The sequence below is a fragment of the Mauremys mutica genome, chromosome 6 (genome assembly GCF_020497125.1).
Source record: "Mauremys mutica isolate MM-2020 ecotype Southern chromosome 6, ASM2049712v1, whole genome shotgun sequence".
NCBI classification, from domain to species: Eukaryota; Metazoa; Chordata; order Testudines; family Geoemydidae; genus Mauremys; species Mauremys mutica.
Window position 1 is genome coordinate 75,069,335 of NC_059077.1, and position 18,898 is coordinate 75,088,232.

General features: G+C 43.0%; 1 long non-coding RNA gene across 1 annotated transcript; it reads left to right on the plus strand.

Moving 5' to 3' along the window:
- Nucleotides 1–331: 331 nt before the first annotated feature.
- Nucleotides 332–14,500, plus strand: LOC123372119. The gene is made up of 3 exons (XR_006580108.1): nt 332–387; nt 9,954–10,115; nt 13,676–14,500. It is a non-coding gene; the product is annotated as an uncharacterized LOC123372119 (long non-coding RNA).
- The last annotated feature ends 4,398 nt before the right edge of the window (nt 14,501–18,898 follow it).

Sequence of the window (18,898 nt, forward strand, 5' to 3'; positions counted from 1 at the left end):
AACTTGGTATATATGCACCAAACATAATGTAAAAAGCACCAGGGCCGCCCAGAGGGGGGGGCAAAGGGGGCAATTTGCCCCGGGCCCCGAGCTCCGCAGGGGCCCCCAAGAGAAGAGCGGAGGCTCCCGCCTCCGCCCCCCTCCTGGAGCCTCAGCGCATAAAGCGCCGAGTCTCCGGCCGAGCCCCTGAGCCCCGCCCCGATCCGAGCCGCGTGGTGAGGGGGCGGGGCTGGGAGCTCCAACGGGGCCTGAGCCCCGCCCCGCTCAGAGCGGCGTGGGGAGGGGGCAGGGCAGCTGCCTCCGCTAGGCATGGAGCTCACAGCCCCGCCCCCTCACCACGCGGCTCTGAGCGGGACGGAGCTCAGGCCCCGCCGGAGGCGCGCTCGGGTAAGAGGCCGAGGCCAGGGCGGGGGGGGGGGGGAAGTGGGACCTGCCGCCGCCGCCGCCGCCGAAGCGCAGCCCGGTCTTCGGCGGCGGGGGGCCCCTTCTGTTCCGGGACCCACCGCCGAAGTGCCCCTAAGGCCTGTGGCGGGGACCCCCCCGCCACCGAATTACCGCCGAAGACCGGGCTGCGCTTCGGCGGCGGGTCCCGCTTCGGCGGTAATTCGGCGGCGGGGGGCTCCCGCCGCGGGTCTTCGGGGCACTTTGGTGGCGGGTCCCGGAACGGAAGGGCCCCCCCGCCGCCGAAGACCCCAGGCCCCCAGAATCCTCTGGGCGGCCCTGAAAAGCACAAAGACTTCTGAGGGATGTTTTCCTCTCTCCACTTTCCACAGCTGAGGTCCCCTTGCTCAGAAAGTTCTGCTGTAATGCTTGAATCTTATACTGGATCTCTTCAGCTACACCAGTGTTTCCCAAACTTGGGACGCTGCTTCTTTAAGGAAAGCCCCTAGAGGGCCAGGCCAGTTTGTTTACCTGCTCTGCCCACAGGTCCGGCCGATCATGGCTCCCACTGGCCGCAGTTCACTGCTCCAGGCCAATGGGAGCTGCTGGAAACGGTGGCCAGAACATTCCTCGCCCACGCCGCTTCCTGCAGCTCCCATTGGCTTGGAGCAGTGAACCGCGGCCAGTGGGAGCCGTGATCAGCCAGACCTGTGGGCAGGGCTGGTAAACAAACCGTCCCGGCCCGCCAGGGGCTTTCCCTAAGTAAGCGACGTCCCAAGTTTGGGAAACACTGAGCTACACCATAACCGTGTAGGTCATTTGTTTGTAATAAGTTTGCTAATGCAAAGGTGGCCTTAGAGATAATCAAGTTCTGGTTCATTCAGGGCCAAGAGTTTGGGTTTCAGTTTGGTTTGAAATTGACCTCTGTGTCATGTTCTTTTCTGAAACTTGGAATACTGGACAAAGACAGACACCACTGTAATTTACAAGACACTATTAGGTGCTCAGATACTATAATGAAGAACACAGTACAAAAACCTTGATAGATCTTCTCAATCATCTTGCCAAGAAAAGGGAGGCTGAACATGGGAGAGCCATAACTGGTGAATTTGTTGGCACCAAGGGTAGACTTCTTCAAAGCTGCTCAGACTTCTGTCATCTTTAGGGTGGTCAGTGGCTTGCATTGTTTGAAACAGGCACTTATGATTGCAGTTTTGCAGCTCAGGTGGGTTTTTTTTGCTGGTCTTCATCAGTCATGGCAGGAGCACGGGGAGGGGCAGCTTCATTGTTGGTAGGCGGGATGTTCCTTGAGATTCTAGTGCTTCTTTCTGGATGACTGACCCAAATACTATCAGAAACAGAATGTTGGGTACTTTTCTTGATTCAAGACCCATTTTCCTTGTTCCATCAAGTCTCTGTTGATTTTGTCCGCAAAATAGACATACGGGGCCTGATTCACCAATATTTTGCTCCAGTTTATCCGTTAGTGTAGTTCCTTCAACATCAAAAGAGTTTCACTAGTATAAAACCGGAATAACACAAAGTTAAATCAGATAAAGAAGGAACCACTCTTGCCCTTGTTTGAAATCCTCATTCAAATATATTAGTGGCACAGATCAGTTTCAGAGACCAGTGCAAGGTTGCATAATTTGTGTTACTTAGGCAAAATACCATATAGGCAGCATATCTATCCTGCTGGGCAAATGATATGTTGAAAGAAAATATGTTTATATAAGTTAAAAAAAAGAAAGAAAGCCAGAATAGACCCCATAGGGGAGTATTTAGACTGAAGGAGTTGTTACAATTTATCATGTAAATGTGTATTTAGGGATGTAAATGCTGATTATAGATGCAAAAGACTAACAGAGTCATTGATCTATCCTGTAAATCCTTCTTTTCTTTCAAATTATTTACACATCACTATGGACTTTATTGGCTCTGTGTTTTCCTGGCTCTATCTGCAATGTGCATGCTCAAACTGGGCACTAAAAATAATTGTAAAATGTTTTAAAACAGAATTACTACACAAATGAAGTATCCAATCTTCTGAACAAATTCTCTGCATGAATAAATGGATGCAGCTCTGTTGATTTAACAAAGCCTGTCAAAGTTGAATGGAAAGATTCCAAACACCAGGTTAAAATTTGACCTACTGCATCCTGGTCATCAACATTTTTCTCTCCATTATAAAAATAATTGATCTGGATTATGAGAAAATTTTGGATTAAGGAGTAATTTATGCTGAGTTACAGACATACAAACAGAATATGACAACATTTAATTCTGGGTGTTTTCCCTTCCTTAACAATCTAAGACAGGGTGGGCAAACTTTTTGGCCCGAGGGCCACATCTGGGTATGGAAATTGTACGCTGGGCTCACAAAATTAGGGGTTGGAGTGTGGGAGGGGGTGAGGGCTCCAGCTGGGAGTTCTAGGCTCTGGGGTAGGGCCAGAAATGAGGAGCTCAGGGTGCAGGAGGGTGCTCCAAGCTCAGACCGAGAGGTTCAGAGGGCAGGAGAGGGAACAGGGCTGGGGCGTGGGGTTGGGGCGTAGGAAGGGATCAGGGGTGCAGGCTCTGGGCAGCACTTACCTCAAGCAGCTTCCAAAAGGAGGAGCATGTCTCCCCCGCTCTGGCTCCTAAGCGGAGGCGCAGCCAGGCAACTCTGTATGCTGCTCTGTCCACAGGCACCGCCCCTGCAGCTCCCATTGGCCGTGGTTCCTGGCCAATGGGAACTGCAGGGGCAGCACTTGAATTGGGGGCACCGTGTGGAGCCTCCTGGCTGCCCCTACTCATGGGAGCCAGAGGAGGGACATGCCGCTGCTTCTGGGAGTCTCGTGAAGTGGTGCAAGCCCCTGACCCCGCACCCTGTCAGGAGCTCGAGGGCCAGATTAAAACATCTGGAGAGCCAGATGTGGTTCCCGGGCTGTAGTTTGCTCACCCCTGATCTAAGAGAACACACAGAAAAAAATTAATGGGTTGACACACTCATTTTTTGTGTTTTTATTAAAATGCTCATAATGTCTGTTACGCTTATTTGCAGGGCAGGATTAACCTTTTGTGGTCCTGATGCCAAATATATTTGTGGGTCCCCATGGGATTGCGGGGAGTTTGTTCCCGACTGAGGCAGGGGTCGGGGAGAAGAGCACAGCAGGATGGGGATTGCGGGGGGTCAGTCCACGGAGCGAGGCAGGGGCCAGAGGCAAGCACAGTGTGGCGGGAGTGGGGTCAGTCCCTGGAGTGAGGCAGGAGGTAGGGGCCAGGGGCAAGCGCAGAGGGGTAGGTGGGAGGACAGGATCCAAAGAGAATATGGGATACTGCATGGGTCTAGCTTGAGCCCTGCCCCTCGCAGGGCTGGCCCTAGCCACTCGCCTAAGCCCTGCCTCTCTCCCTGTGCGGGGCTAGCCTGAGCCGCTTGCCTGAGCCCTGTCTGCCCTCCGTGCAAGGCTGGGGCTGGTGTTGCTGCTCGCCCAAACCCTGCCTGAGCCCTGCAACCTGTCCCCCTGCCCTGTGCAGGGCTGGCATTGCTGCTCACCCCCTCCGCACGTTCCTCTGCACCTCACTTTTTTGGCCAAAGTGGGCATTTGTCCCGTTCACTCTTGGACAGAACAAATGCCCATTTTTGTGAAAAAAGTTGTGATGTCCGGGACAGGACTTAAAAAAGGAACTGTCCCAGTCAAAACAGAAGTTATGGTCACCCTACCCCAGGGCAGCACAGATCCAGTACCTACCTCTCTCCACTGGAGCCGGGTCCTTAGGAGCCAGTTCGCACTCTCTCCAGCTGAGCTGCAGCTCCTCCAGACACCAGCAACTGCTGTTCCCACCCTCCTGGTGGGCAGGCTGATTGCGGTTACTCCTGTAACCAGACTTTTTGGTCGAAAACTGGACACCTGGGCAATAGTGGCACTGGAACAGATTGGCCAGGGGCCATGGCCCCATCACTTTTAAAAGTGCCCTCTCACTTTTTTACGGTGTTAAGGGCGAGCAAGGGGGTGAAGGGGTGGAGAGGAGCGAGCAGTGGGCAGGGTCTTGGAGTGAGGGCAGGGCCTCAGGGGAAGAGGTGGAATGGGATGGGAAGAGGGAATGGATTCATGACCTTGAGGAAGGGGTGGAGCAGGGGGCAGGGCAACAGTCCAGACACTGGTTGCCCCCCCCACTTCTAGGGAGCTTCCAGCACTCCTGCCTGAACGGGCCCCTTCCAAGTGTGTGCCCGGTTCGATGGCACCATTGTAGAAGCTGGTGCTACTTATTTGTCTATTACTGTGTTCCCTACCCTTGTGTTTAAGAAAGAACCACAAATGCTTTGTTAAATAGTCTAAAACACTGTCCCCGTTGTAGCATTGCTTCAGAAATGGTGCTGTAACCTCCTGGGTGCAGCCAACACCCTGCCTCCTGAACGAGTGCTGGAGGCCATCCCAAGAAAAGCTGTTCACCACCCTCTCCCAAAGCCCAGAAAGCACAGTGCCAGGTGATAGCCATTTGAACAGTGCTACTGCTTCCTGTGCAGCTCTGCCTCATAAAAGACACAGTAAATAACCCTTAGATCTAATGACATTTACTCTAATTCAAGTATAACTATTGACTTATGCATATTAAAATATGTTACACTGACAGCTTATGTTTTCATTAGAATTTTTTTTGTATTTTTTGCTCAATGCTTGAGTATTTTTCACTCTGATATAATTAATTGGTTCTAGGATTGGGAAGGTAAGTTAACATATCTGCCCATCTGTTAGAGAGAACACTTTGTTCTTTAAATAGAGCTTTGTAGAATGCAGCAGTATCTGCCATATTCAACCCATGGTATTTAATTCTCCTATCCTAATTTTGAAAAAAATATCCCTACTGCCACCTTGAAAAAGAACTTGAGATTCTATTCAGATTAGTTGGGAGAAGGAAAGGCTGTATTGCTGTTGTGCCCTTGTTCCACCTCCGCTTATCATTAGTAATTCTATTCCATTCTTATCTGATTATGCAGGGACACATTAACTCACTGGCAAATGAATACACTATGGAAAAAAACTCCCTCAAATGCAAATGGAGCAGGAGTTGCTGATATTGAACACAAGGAAGCTTCTTATACTACTTGTCTGCTGACAGGGAGCCTCCAGCCCCTATAACAAAATCTGCCCTTCCCCCTCAAACAAAAACCCTGTTCCAACAAGTATTAAGGAAATTATGGCTTCCTCCTCTGTTAAAAAAGAAATTTGATACTCACTAACCTCTCAACATTCAAATGTATTACCTACCTGACATTACATTTTTAAAATGCCAAATTTCAACCTTTAAAATGAAGCAAAGAGCAAACACTGAGAACATGTACACTTGGGCCCAATGCTGTGAGCTGTAGGATTAAATTCAATGGGAGTTACAGGGTCTTCAGCATCTCTCAGAATTAGGCCCATTGAAAATTAAAGGCACTCAGCACCTTGCAGGATCAGGCTCTGTATTAGCAAAAAACAAAGGCTACAAAATTTCTTCACTTGGTTATCTCAGAGTTTATATTGTGGTGATCTTTCTTGCACTAGCTATACAAAAGATAAAAAAGCACCTTACAGGTTTAAAGTACAGATTGTGCTTGGCCTTTGTGAATAATTCTAGTCAAAACACAAAAGTAATAGAAAGGGATTAGAGGAGAGTCTAAAGAAACCACAAAAAAATATGTCCATTAGAAAATGACCTCATATTTTTTTCAATTTTGCTTTTATTCTAATCTTATTTTGGTCTAAACTAAGTCCTGACAAAGGCTTAATAGACAGCAACTGCAATGCTGTATAAGAACTAAGCTGAATCATCTAAGTAGCACTTTATTTTAGATACTATTCCTTTCATGGTGACCTCATCAAACCTTAGAAAAATGACCTTGACTGGTATTTTTAAACAGAAGTAGGACCTACTTGAACAGAAAAGCATACAGCCAGGTGCAAATTTAAAGAAAAACACAGTTTTGCACATACCTAACTTGTACACCCACAAGGCCTGATTCACATGCAAGTCAAGGATTAATCTTGTGTGCATCAGGTATTGCATGCAGACAAATTCCTATGTAATGTTCCGTGTGCATGCATGTTTTGGTTTGCATGTACACACAGCTACGTATGCACTCCTGTGTATGTATCAGGTGCTTGAACTTTTGAAAATTTTCAACTAACAGTTTGATTTGCTGCACAAGTACCATACAGTGGGCAAAAAAACCCTACAGACACGGCGGGAAGCACACAAACACAATGCCACACTATCAGACCAACCCAAGGCTTAACAGAATGGGGCATAGGGGAGGAAGAGGAGGAAGTTCAGAATGTAAATGTTTCAAGTTTCTTTCAAACGTTTGTATAAGAAAACCTGGTTTATTGGTTTCTAGATGATGAGCTTTCTTACTGAAAACAATTATTTTCTATTTTACAGATGTTGTGTCAAGTTACTGACATGTTCTTTTATCTGACGTTGATTTACTTTACTTCATCCGTTAGTTGAAGACAGTGAAAACTAAGAACTTATACAGTATGAACTTACAACTTATTTAATACTTTGACTCCACAGGGCTCAAATACCTTTGAACCATTTGTTTCATGGGTTTAGTTGGCTTAACCTTTTTAGATTTCTCCAAACAAACTAACTTGAGCTGCAGCAAGTTGTTTGCCAGAGATTTGAACTCTAGAGAAAAATACCCCAAAAACACACACACACCCCATACCACGGCACACAAAGGCGCTGTAGGTGTCTAAGAGAAAAACATATTTTTACTCTTCTGTTTGCTTGTCAGACTCATGTTCACCTTTCTTTCATTCTCATTATGCCAATGGCCTGTGCCAAATATGTGTTTGTACTATGATCCCATTCTAGTATTATCTCAAAAGGCTCCAACATTAGATGTAGGGGATATAGAAAAAAGTAACTTAAAAAAAGAAAAGATCAAATTAAGGAGCCTCCTCAGTATTAGTTTCTATCTTAAAATAATGATTCCTGGTGAAACTATGCCTTTGAGCTGTGAAACTGCTCTTAATGAATTCAATAGTAGTTGTATGAAGGGATCAAACACAGTATATGGCCCTGTATTTTGAACATTTAGGCTCTTTAGACCTGTTACTTTAAAATATGGCCTCTTTCACTTTGACACAGCACTAATGCTTTCATAGTAACAAAGAAACAAAAATGAGCTAGCCATATTGTAAAGCCATACATCTAGGCACAGAGAAGGAAAGTCATCCTTAAGGGGGGTGAGGGGATTCTATCCTGGGAAGCATTGACTCTGAAAAAGTCATGGAGTTCATGGTAGATAATCAACTGAACATGGGCACCCCGTGTAACACTGTGGCCAAAGGGCAATGCAATCCCTGGATGCATAAACCCAGCAATATAGAATAAGAGTAGGTTATATTACCTCTTGTGTTTGGCACTGGTGCAACTACTGCTGGAATGCTGTCTCCAGTTCTGAAGTCCACAGTGCAAGCAGGATATTGATATGCTGGATAGGGTTTGGAGAAGAGCCACAAGAAGGATTGGGAAACATGCCTCACAGTGAAAGGCTCAAGGAGCTGGATCTGTTTAGCTTAACAAAGAGAAGGTTAAGGGATGACTTGGTCATAGTCTATAAGTACCTATATGGGGAACAAAGATTGATAAATGAGGGCTCTTCAATATAGCAAACAAAGATGTAATAAGATCCAATAGCTGAAAGTTGAAGCTAGACAAATTCTGACTAGAAATAAGGTGCACATTTTTAACAGAGAAGGTAATTAAACATTGGAATATTTTACAAGGGTTGAGTTAGATTCTCCATCAGTGAACATTTTTAAATTGGTTGTCTTTCTAAAAGATGTGCTCTAATTCAAGCAAGAATTAATTTAGGGAAATCTTATGGCCTGTGATATTCAGAAAGTCAGACTAGATTATCACAGGGATCCCTTCTGACTTTATAATCTATTAATCTATGAATAGTGAAAGGTCTAATTTCTTCTTCTTTTCTGAAAAAAAGATAATTTAATGCCCATGACACCTGGCTGGTTGCCAACTGTGACATAAGTATTTTATTTGTCTACAGAAGAAGTCCACCATGACAAACTTCCCTGTATAGCTGCCAAGTCTTGTGCAGTTCCAAATGTAACATTTATGCAAATTCTGTAATGAGCTAATCTGAAAACAATCATAGACTTCAGCCTTTGGCCTATATATTCTGCCCAAACAGTGATGGGGACAGGATATGGAGCTGCATACAACTTGGCAGTGATGGCTGGGGTGTGTGAGTAGGTGAAAATTAGGCTGATGGGGATACTGAAGTAGGCGATGGGTTCTGCCTGAGCATGTTTATGAGATCTCTAGGGGATGATGTTTCCCTGGGTGGCTGAATCTGGCTGGGGAGACTTGGAGGGCCTATTTTGAAACCCCTCATCTTCTGAACCTGTCACAGCTGCTGCCATTGCCAGCTCCTCCCAGCAGCTCCTTCCTTACTGGGATCAAGCAATGGGAGCAGCGAGAGGAGAGGAAGATCAGCCACATGGCTGCGTGCATAGCAAGTACTCCTGAAGTCCCTTGGCGGCCTAGAGGAGCAACTAGTGCTGCAGCCCAGCAGGATGCATGAGGATCAAGCTGGTCTTGGGGATGCATGACAGGGCTGCCAGATACATTAGTGTTACATGAGATATGAAGGTCTTGGTAGTGCCTCGTTCCTGCCAATGTGTCAAGAAGCTTTCATCCCTAGTAGTGAGAGAGTAGTTTAGTTTCCATGGCTCATCTGGTCCTGCTCGGTTGGAGGAAACTAGTAACATGGGTGTTTATTTGTCTAAATTTTGGTAGTCAAGTTCATGATGTAGATACTTGCTACCAGGAACTGAATTGAGATCACCAACTCACTTTGTAAGTGGCACAAGATATCCATCAAACAGTAATACTCTCAGATACTATCAACCTGGTTGGTTGGTACAGGTTAAATTTAAACATGAAGTCTCTGTGTTCTTATTTAAATCTTTATTTTGAAGGCTAAGCTTAAAAGGGAGACATTTTGCACAGTCTATGTCCTTCAACAAATTCTTCCAAGTCTCCAAACCTATTCTCAGGTCAAATCAGACATCTTACTCTTGGCTGGATCAGAGCAGGAAAAGTTACATTCACTGTACTAATAAATCATTTCAGATAATGAAACAAATGTCTATGGCTGCAAACTCAAGAGGGTTTAGGATTTAATTTAAATACACAGAGAGAGTATGTTCACCATGCAGTTCTTTTGCACCTCCAAAAATAATCTAGCAAGATTTTATGCTGTATATTTTCTCATTTAGCACAAATGCAGTAACTGAATAATTAACCCATTTTCTCTTAGAAAACTATTTTTAACTGATCCTTATACGTGAACAATTTCTCCATTATTGGGAGAACTTTTTAATGACTGCCACATTCCACTGCAGGAAATTGGTTACTGTACTCCTCTTCTTTGTATGCTTCACAGTTAATTTTCAGTTCAGGTGTATGATACAAAGCCTTATTAATGAAGCAGCAATCTGTGATCAGCATCTGAAAGCTCTTTATATGCTGTGCTAACAATGTTTTGATATACTCCCTGCCCCCCTCCTTTTCCTTAGCTGCCGGAGCTGTTTGGCCATGTCTGACTTCCTGATGATGAAGCCTTTGCTGGCAGGTTGCCCAGATTGCTGCTCTCCTGTAGATTCCAGTCTCTCTCCAGGAGTTGCCTGCCTTCAGCATAATGGGCAACATTGAAAGCAGCAAGGCGTTCGGTCGACAAGGTCAGAGTGCCTTTCATTCCTGCAATAATCAACCAGTGTAGTTCTTCCTCAGACCTGGGGAGAGAGAAGATAGAGGTCAAAAGAGCAATTACATTTCACATTGACTCCAGGAAAGGCTTGGAACACAAAACTGGGGGAAAAAAACCACACACAAAAAAAAAACAGCACAGAGCTTCTCTCTTTCACATTTCTTTTCTGGTCATTATTAATAAAACAGTACAGCAACCATGTCCATTATGAACATTATAACAAGAACAACCATTTTCCTCCAATGTATGACATCTGTCTTCTCAGACATTTAGCACTGTCAGCATATTGCAAAGGCATGTAAATGAGATACAATGTATAGCCAGATACAATGAGCAAAAGCTATTAATTATGTTAAAGAATGTGAACCCTAGCAGACTGTCGAATAAGCAATTGTGTTAATTTCAGTCTGTAATCAGTCCCTTAATTAGCATAACTTTATTTATTTAGCATTAAGACAACAATTTAGAGAATATAATTTAGTTGGAAATGTCAGTAATTTTCTGCTGGCATATTGTTGTTACAATGTTACCTTTATTTGACCGTACAGCTGCCAGGCCTAATTACTTTAATGGTATTAATTGTACTGACCATTCTGGTGGTGTAGTTTGTAATTGCTATTACTGCATAGTTTGGATCACTGCAAAATGTGTCATGTTCGCTCCAGTCACCTTCCATTGTTTCCTTGTATATCTTTTAAAGCAGAGCCTGCCAATGGTTTGTAAAAAAAAAAACCCTCCCCATAAAGAATAAATCAGAGCCAGCCCTTTATACAGAAGAAGCTGCAAATACTAATGGTAATATAGCTTGATATTAGAAGAATGTAACTGATCTATTTACTCATTGCCCTTCCCTAGTTTTATGAAAGCTGAATTAGCTCAGTGTTGACAAAGGATTAAGAAACTTGGTAGTGACATTCTTTACAGTCAACAAAACCTCCCCCATTCCACATTTCACATGAAGGGCAGTCACTTCAAGAATATTCACTCTTTGTTTTCAGCTGTAAAATGCAAACACAGCTTTATTCCATGGTTTTCAATTAAACAAAATGTGAATACAATGTCTCTATCCCACGGAACATCTGGTATTAGGCACTACTCTGCTGAAAACACTATATCACCAAAGAATTGAAAGAGAGATTATTTTATCAGCCACAATGAGCAAACAAGTTTCCCCCTCCCCTGCACGCAGTATTACTGCTAAAAGGCAGGAGGAAAAAATCTGCAGAATTTGGCTCAATCTCTTTTTAGAAACTATAGGAAATACAGTACAATTAGCACCCAAAGTTTAAGAATCACAAATAAATATGGTTTTAAAGGGCCAAAACCTAAAGTACTTACTGAGACAAAACTCATGGACAACAATTAAGGACGAGCCAAAACTGAATAAGGACTTCAGGATCTGGCACAGAGGCTGTGTACACAACGGGCGAAATTCCCACAAAATTCCCACCAGTTTTAACACCGCTTCAGCCACTTTGGCATTTGCAGTTGTGGGAACTATATTGAAGACTCAGCTGTGGTGACTGGAACTATTTTAGTGAATCTTGCTGAGACAGGAGTCTAATCAAATTGGTGGTATAAACTTTTCTAGCCACCACTGCTTTATTTATGGGTCCCAGTGGTTCAAAGACTTATTTTGTTTGAACCAATAGGAACTTGGGGATAAATTTCACCAGTAAGGACAAAGCCTAGTGTCGTTTTCTGGTGTGTTATAATGGAAACTTCGATTCTTCCTGCTCTTTTTTTAAATTCAAGCAGACCATACTGACATAAAGCACAGATCACATGAGAGAAAATATGCACTAAAAATATGGCACAGGAAATAATCCTACATTAATAAGGAGCTGGGTAAAATGGCCATATTGAGAGAGAGATAGAGATAATATAATTAATTAATTATAATTAATTGTGTTTACTCTTATTTCTATTATAAAATCACGATTGTGATTTTGTACGGATAGCCTTATTAAACTAGGTGACTAACGCAGGTGCTGTTGCTGAGCTAAAAAGAGGCTATTGTATTAAAAGAGGGACTTAACCAAATGACCTGTTCACATGCAAAGAGATGAGAAATAATACATAAATAAAGGGAAATACATGTAACTATCACCTCTAGTGAATTATTTACAAATCAATATTAACTGGGCCCTTTCTCATCAGAGTTACAGAATTTGTATGTTAGGCTAAATTCATAAGACAAAAGAATCTATGGACTCCTATTGTGTCAGGTAAGACAACCATAACTCAGTGAAGATACTGACATACATCCATAATCTCCAGAATTTTTCTTTCTAAATTAACAAAACTAATGATAATCTATGCAAAACATGAATAAATGAATGCACTGAAGAGGTCTGATAAGGCAGTATAACTGTCACATGGATGTATTTAGGCCAAGCTTTTCCAAGGTGACTTGTGACTGTGGATGTCTAAAATTCTGGTTGTCTAACCAGAGATGCCTTTAAAGGGCCTGATTTTCAGAAAGTGCTCAACACCAATTTATAAAAATCAAGCTCCTTTAATATGTCTCAAGCTTCTGTTCCAGAATGACAAGTTACTTTTGTAAATCGTGATCTTAATGTACAAAGACTCAAGAATGCATCCGAAGAAGTGGGTATTCACCCACGAAAGCTCATGCTGCAAAACGTCTGTTAGTCTATAAGGTGCCACAGGATTCTTTGCTGCTTCTACAGAACCGGACTAACACGGCTACCCCTCTGATAAAAGACTCAACAGAGGCTATTGGTATGACATACCTGATAAGGAACAAGTTCAGTTAGCATCTTCCCCAGTAGTATTTTTGGAAGGCAAGAATTGCGCAAGATACGATGAGGTATTATTTACAAAGGCAATTCCCTAATAATAATACCTTGCTATTGTATAATGCTTTTCACCATTAGATCCCAAAGAACTTTAACAAAGGAGGTAAGTCGTTATTCTCATGTCATGGATGAGGCAAAATGACTTGCCACTAAGTAGCAGAGCCAGGAATAGGATCCAGGTCCTTGAGCCCTAGTCCAGTGCTCTGTTCATAAGGCCACACTGCTGGACATTGCTGGTGCATGGAGATTAGATAGAACAATGGATAGCCGTATAACATAGAACTTTGCAGAGCGGAAAATGTATTGTTCATTTTTATGCACCAGTCTCTACAGATTCTCTACAATGAAGCCCATTTAAATTGGTATCTTCAACAATCACAAACTTCCCACATAGCACACAGAGAACAGTTAAAAATAATGGACCTACTCCCACTGAAGTCAGGGACAAAACTCACATCAACTTATCAAGACCAATATTCTATTAGATGTGCTCTGTTTATGTATATATGGAAATATATGCAATATAGAATGTATGGAAATGCCAGAGAGTAAAATATGGCAAATAAATACTCGATAAAGGAATAAATCTGTCAAGAAAAGCATTAGGAATGGAGTTCTTTAAAAAGTGTTAAACATTTTGACCCAAATCTGCATTAATTTTGCAACTCAATTTTTATTGTTCAAACATGTCTCTCTCATTTTTTTTCAGGTTCCAATCCAGAGTTCTGGGAGCCTCATAAAATGTCAAGCTAATCATTAGAAAATCTAACATTTTTCAGTAAAATACCTTGATTCTTCAAATTGCCAATTACACATTTTCCCATCTAATAGACTCTCCTACAAAACCCCGAAGGCACACTGCTTAACAATACCATGCCATAAAATCCACCCTAAATCATCCTTCTGTCTCCAGCTCCTTCACCTATAAACTTCCAACCTCTCTAACTGACTAAGGACTCTACAGCATGCCAGAAGAGAAGTAATATTCAGTGGACAAAGAAAGAAGAGGATGACTACTTTACCCACAAGTTGGCCTTTGTGCCTGATTTTTATCAAACTATAACTAGCTATGGAACAATTACTAAATTAAATCCATTCAGAATGACTCCAGAAAGCAGTGCCTAAAGTCTGCATGTGAATGATCCCTAAATTTCCAATGATATCTTTCCAACAACCTCCTAGTCTTTTTTAATTGCCAAGGAGATCTGCTTTAAAACAGCCTGTCATCAATCCTGGCTCTCATGGTTGTAATTCAAAGAGATCCACTACCTCTGATCACTTAGAAAAGACTGTAACTTCTAAGAGCACACCTCAGGAAGCATTATAATAAACAACATAATCTCACACTAATCTATCTCTGTCATCTCTAGAATACAGGATCAGCAGCCCAACTGCCATCAACAACACGTGGATTGAAATAAAAATGACCTATTCAGCAACATGCATACTTGAAAAAGTGCCAGACTGTTATTCGTTAGGAAGTGCATCAAAATTATTATTTTGGTGTTTAAATTCACAGTTTATTATTTCAGGCTTTCTGCAGTGAAATAAATACCAGAATCAAAAGACAGTGTGAGCAAGTCATTTCACTTCTCTGTGTCTCAGTTTCCCCATCTGTAAAATGGAGTTAATTATGTTTATGCCACCTTTTGAGATCTACTGATGAAAATGCTATATAATAACTAGATTTTGTATTATCATCATCAAAGGAGGGAAATTTCATTATATATCCTGTGTAACTGCAGATTAGCATATAGCTAGATTAATCTACAAAGTCTGTGTTGATTTTAAGGTTGCTAAATTCATGAACTTTAAGGTTGCTAATCTTTAATATTTAAGATTATGTTACTTAAATTAAAATGTAGACATCTCAAGGAACGTTATCATTAAGACAACTTTGTGTTGTTTAGCTACTTTAATGGAAAACGAAAGTTTGTTAACGAATTTCCCTATTTTGCTTTGTTTTCAAAGAATAGCATATAGTTTCGTAAACACTGTTATAAAGGCTGCAAGAGCTGCTAGTGATCTTAAGAAGTCAACAGGGAACAGTGCCCTAATTCTTATGTCACCAAGTATACATAGCCCAAATATATGGAATTTAGAAAGTCCACAGAGGTTCTAATTTATCAGTAGCAGCAATGAAACAGGGGAGTCCTGAGGCAAAATGAGAAAGCTGGGGCATGACAGGGAGATAAGATGGAGAAGGCCACATATGCATAAGGAAAGGTATTCTTTTTTATTCCATATAAAACTAAAAACATAAATAGCCAAGAGTTGGGAAGCAAGGGATCTGAAAAGCTGAAGTGCCCAGTAGGATCCTCTGGTCTCTGCTCCCCTTCCTGATTCCTGCAACACAGCTCTTCCCCACTTCACATGTTCTCCTTTGTCCTTATGCTCCCTTTCTTCATGCCTATTCACCCTAAAAAGTAGCATCTGTGAAGACATTCTAAAGTATACATGACCTTAGCAACTATAAAACGTAAGAATTCTAGGAGCAATGTTCTAATACATACTTTATAAAGTGTGCATTGGAGCATTGTCCCTCTGGACTTCCTTATCACACAGAAGTGCTGACAAATGTAGAAAGTTCACACTGGTTTGGGCCAAAGGAGCCAGGATCTTGCCTTCCTCTGATTTCCAGTGCCCTGCAGAGCTAAAGGTAGAAATTTTCAAAGGCATAGTGGGTGTCAGACACCCAAAGTCCATAAAATAACTCCCTTTGTGCCTTTGAAAAAAATCTCCCCCTAAAAGGGTCCCAGGATCCCTGCCTTCCATTGACTCTCAATGATGTCTCCTAAACCTTCCTCTTATGAAATGTAGTTTTTTCTGCTGCTTTGGTTGGTTGTCATGCAGTAAAACATACCCAATTTATTCTTCATTCAGTATTGTTGTATACATGGCTGTCAATGAGATGCGCTTCCAACAGTGAGTAAATTCATCCACCAACTTCAGACCTCCTCCACTGGGTGTGTGAAAGCAGGTGTCATTGAAACATTTTATCTGATGTGTAAGTTTCTGCATCAGCTTTAGTCTGCTCATTCAGTGTGTGCATGAGAGATAGGTGTTACTAGAAAAGTTATCCAATGGCGTGTTTCTCTCCCTTCCCTCAGTGACTTAAATGCTGTTTTCTTTGCACTCGTTAGAATAATGTTACCTTTGTATTTACTTTTTTTTTAAAAGTAGTCTGTGCAAAAGTCTGTGACGGACACTATTTAACAAATAGCTATAACTGAGTTATAATTTGACTCAGTTTTCAATCTGTGGGGGACACAAAGAAATGTTCACACACTTTAGAAGAATTCCTTCAGATCAAGGTAATTTTGAAAAAAGTCTCCTACTGGAAAAGTATTTGCTCTGTTTCCTTCAGGGATTTACTTGTAACTTTCCAGTAAATTGAATCATTATCCTAAGGGTAAGTGATATAATTTTGGTTTGATCCACATTTGTTCTATAGCCTAACAAATGGATGTAAACCTCACTTTAACTTAAAAAGTCAATCCAACTTTAACTGTGGAGGTACTATAATACTAATGCCTCCATAAATCTTTCTCCTTTCACTGTTCTTTCATTCCCTTTAGTTGCTCTCTGGATATTTTTAGCTTCTTCACTCTATAAGGCTTTGATGACCTCTTTAGCATCCCTTTAAGTTTCCTGCTTTGCTCTCTTAGCTCTTTCTTCTTGAGTAAATGTCTTGTGAAGCAGTCCTCAGGACTCTCATGAGTCTACAATTAATTTTGGCTCTGTCATTGCTTCCCTGGTTTGTTAGTACTCCTGTGATGGAGTCACCTACACTCTCACTCCTCTACTGCTCCTCTTATAGATGAGTGAGACATGTGGTATTGGATTACTAGGATGTATTGTTATCACATTACTCCAAACTAGTCAAAATGTGAAATTATCACCACTATTTTACCCATCAGTAAGGTCTTGGGTGTAATCACAATTTAATGAATTGCTTACATAGATCCTGAACCTATTCCCTAAATCTCCTTTTGATTTCAGGGAGAGCAGCATCAGGTCAGTATATTCACAACACACTTTTCTGCACTATACTCACTTTACTTGTCTGTCCATAGCAGACCCGATACTGCAGCTCTTATGTCACTTGAGGAAGTTCAGGTCAACACATGAGTAAGGGGCAGGCTACAGGATTAGACCCTATTTTTCACTCTGTCTTGATGAACCTCTATCAGCAGTTGTAAATAAAAAACTTGGGGTAGATTGATCCCTGTTTTGGGCACAGGGCTCCTGGCAGCAGAAAGTCCATTGGGAAGGAACAGTGTCTACAGTGGTGCCACAAGTCTAGTGCAGCCCCAGAAGTAGTGGTGTTGGCCAAGGAGAAAGTGTGGTTAACGTGGCCAGAAGATGCTCTGTTTTAGTCTCTCGTCACTGTAGCTTCCCCACCAGGGACCTGGGGGAGACAGCAATGGAAATTAAAGCTGAACCTCTAGTTGTGTAAGCCCCTAATAAGAGTGGCAGTGGGGCAGAGAAGTGCAACTCTAGGAAAAGACCTTTGGCTAAAATGTTCAAAAAGTGCTTAAGTGACTTAGGAGCATAAGTCCCATTTCAAAACTGTCTTACATGCTTAGGAACCTATGTTCCATTGAGTTTCAATGAGTCACTTAAGCACTTTTGAAAATGTTACCCTTTGACTACAAGAAATACAATTATGGTGCTATTTATATGTCTAGTACCACTCTGATTACTTCCGTGTTATTGCAGGATGTTATCTTCCAGAATGAATGCTAGTATCACTCCTAATAAGTTCAGAAGGAAGAATTAGTTTTCTATGTAGACATGCTCTCTGCTAAGTTTATGAAGAACTGTGGGCGAGCAGATAAAAGTCTCTTTTGGCCTCAGCTTGGACTGTTATCAGTTTGCTTATAAGCAGATAAAATATGCATAGGCATTCATATTGCTTATACCACTGGGAGACAGTAGGCTGCCACTATCAGCAAAGTTATTTCTTTGGCTCATGTGGAATTATCAAGAGCAACGGTCAATGGACAACAAATCATAATAAACACAAAGAGGCTTTATAGAATGATAATGTCCACCTTCTTCACAAACACTCACAGGCTTTTAAATTACCACAGGTTGGTATTTTTCTTTTTAATACTTTTTGTGCCCACTGTGAAAGTTTCAAATATGAATAGTGAGAATCTGACAATGGTTTTAATCATACCTTGTCTTCCACACCTTTGAAACCAAGAAGAGGGGGCCTAAATTAATCTGCAGGGAAACAGAAATCTATAGTAAACTATTATCCAATTTCAGTGGAGAATCTGTAGGCATTCTACATAATTAATCTATCTTTCCAGCTCATTACTAGCCCAACTATTTGTATGCTAAACAGGACCGATGCAAGGAAGTTTCGCGCCCTAGGCGAAACTTCCACCTTGCGGCCTCCCCCAGCCCTGCAGCAGCTCCCTGCCTCCCCTCTGCCCTGAGGCGCCTCCCGCCGCCGCAGCAGCTCCCCCTTGGGGAGCTGTGCAGCACCTCCCCACCCCAGCTCACCTCTGCTCCGCGTCCTCCCTGAGCCGCCGCTGATTGGCACCGCAAGCCTGGGAGGCGGGAGAATTAGAGCGGGGGCAGTGTGCTCGGGGAGGACGCGGAGCAGAGGTGAGGAGCCCTGTGGCAGCACCCCCCCCGCCTTGAGGCAGCCCCGCGGCAGCTCCCCCCGCCCCCGGCCCGGGGAGCCATGCAGCACCTCCCCACCCCAGCTCACCTCTGCTCTGCATCCTCCTTGAGCATGCTGCCCCGGCTCTAATTCTTCTCCCAGGCTTGCGCTGCAAGGCAGGAGAAGCGGAGCAGCGACCGTGCGGTGGAACCCCCGGGCTGCTGGCGGCATGGTGACCCAGGGGAACCCCTGGGCTGCCGGCAGCAGCTCAGACTCCCTCTCCCTCCTAGCGCAGTGGCCGCTGAAACGCTT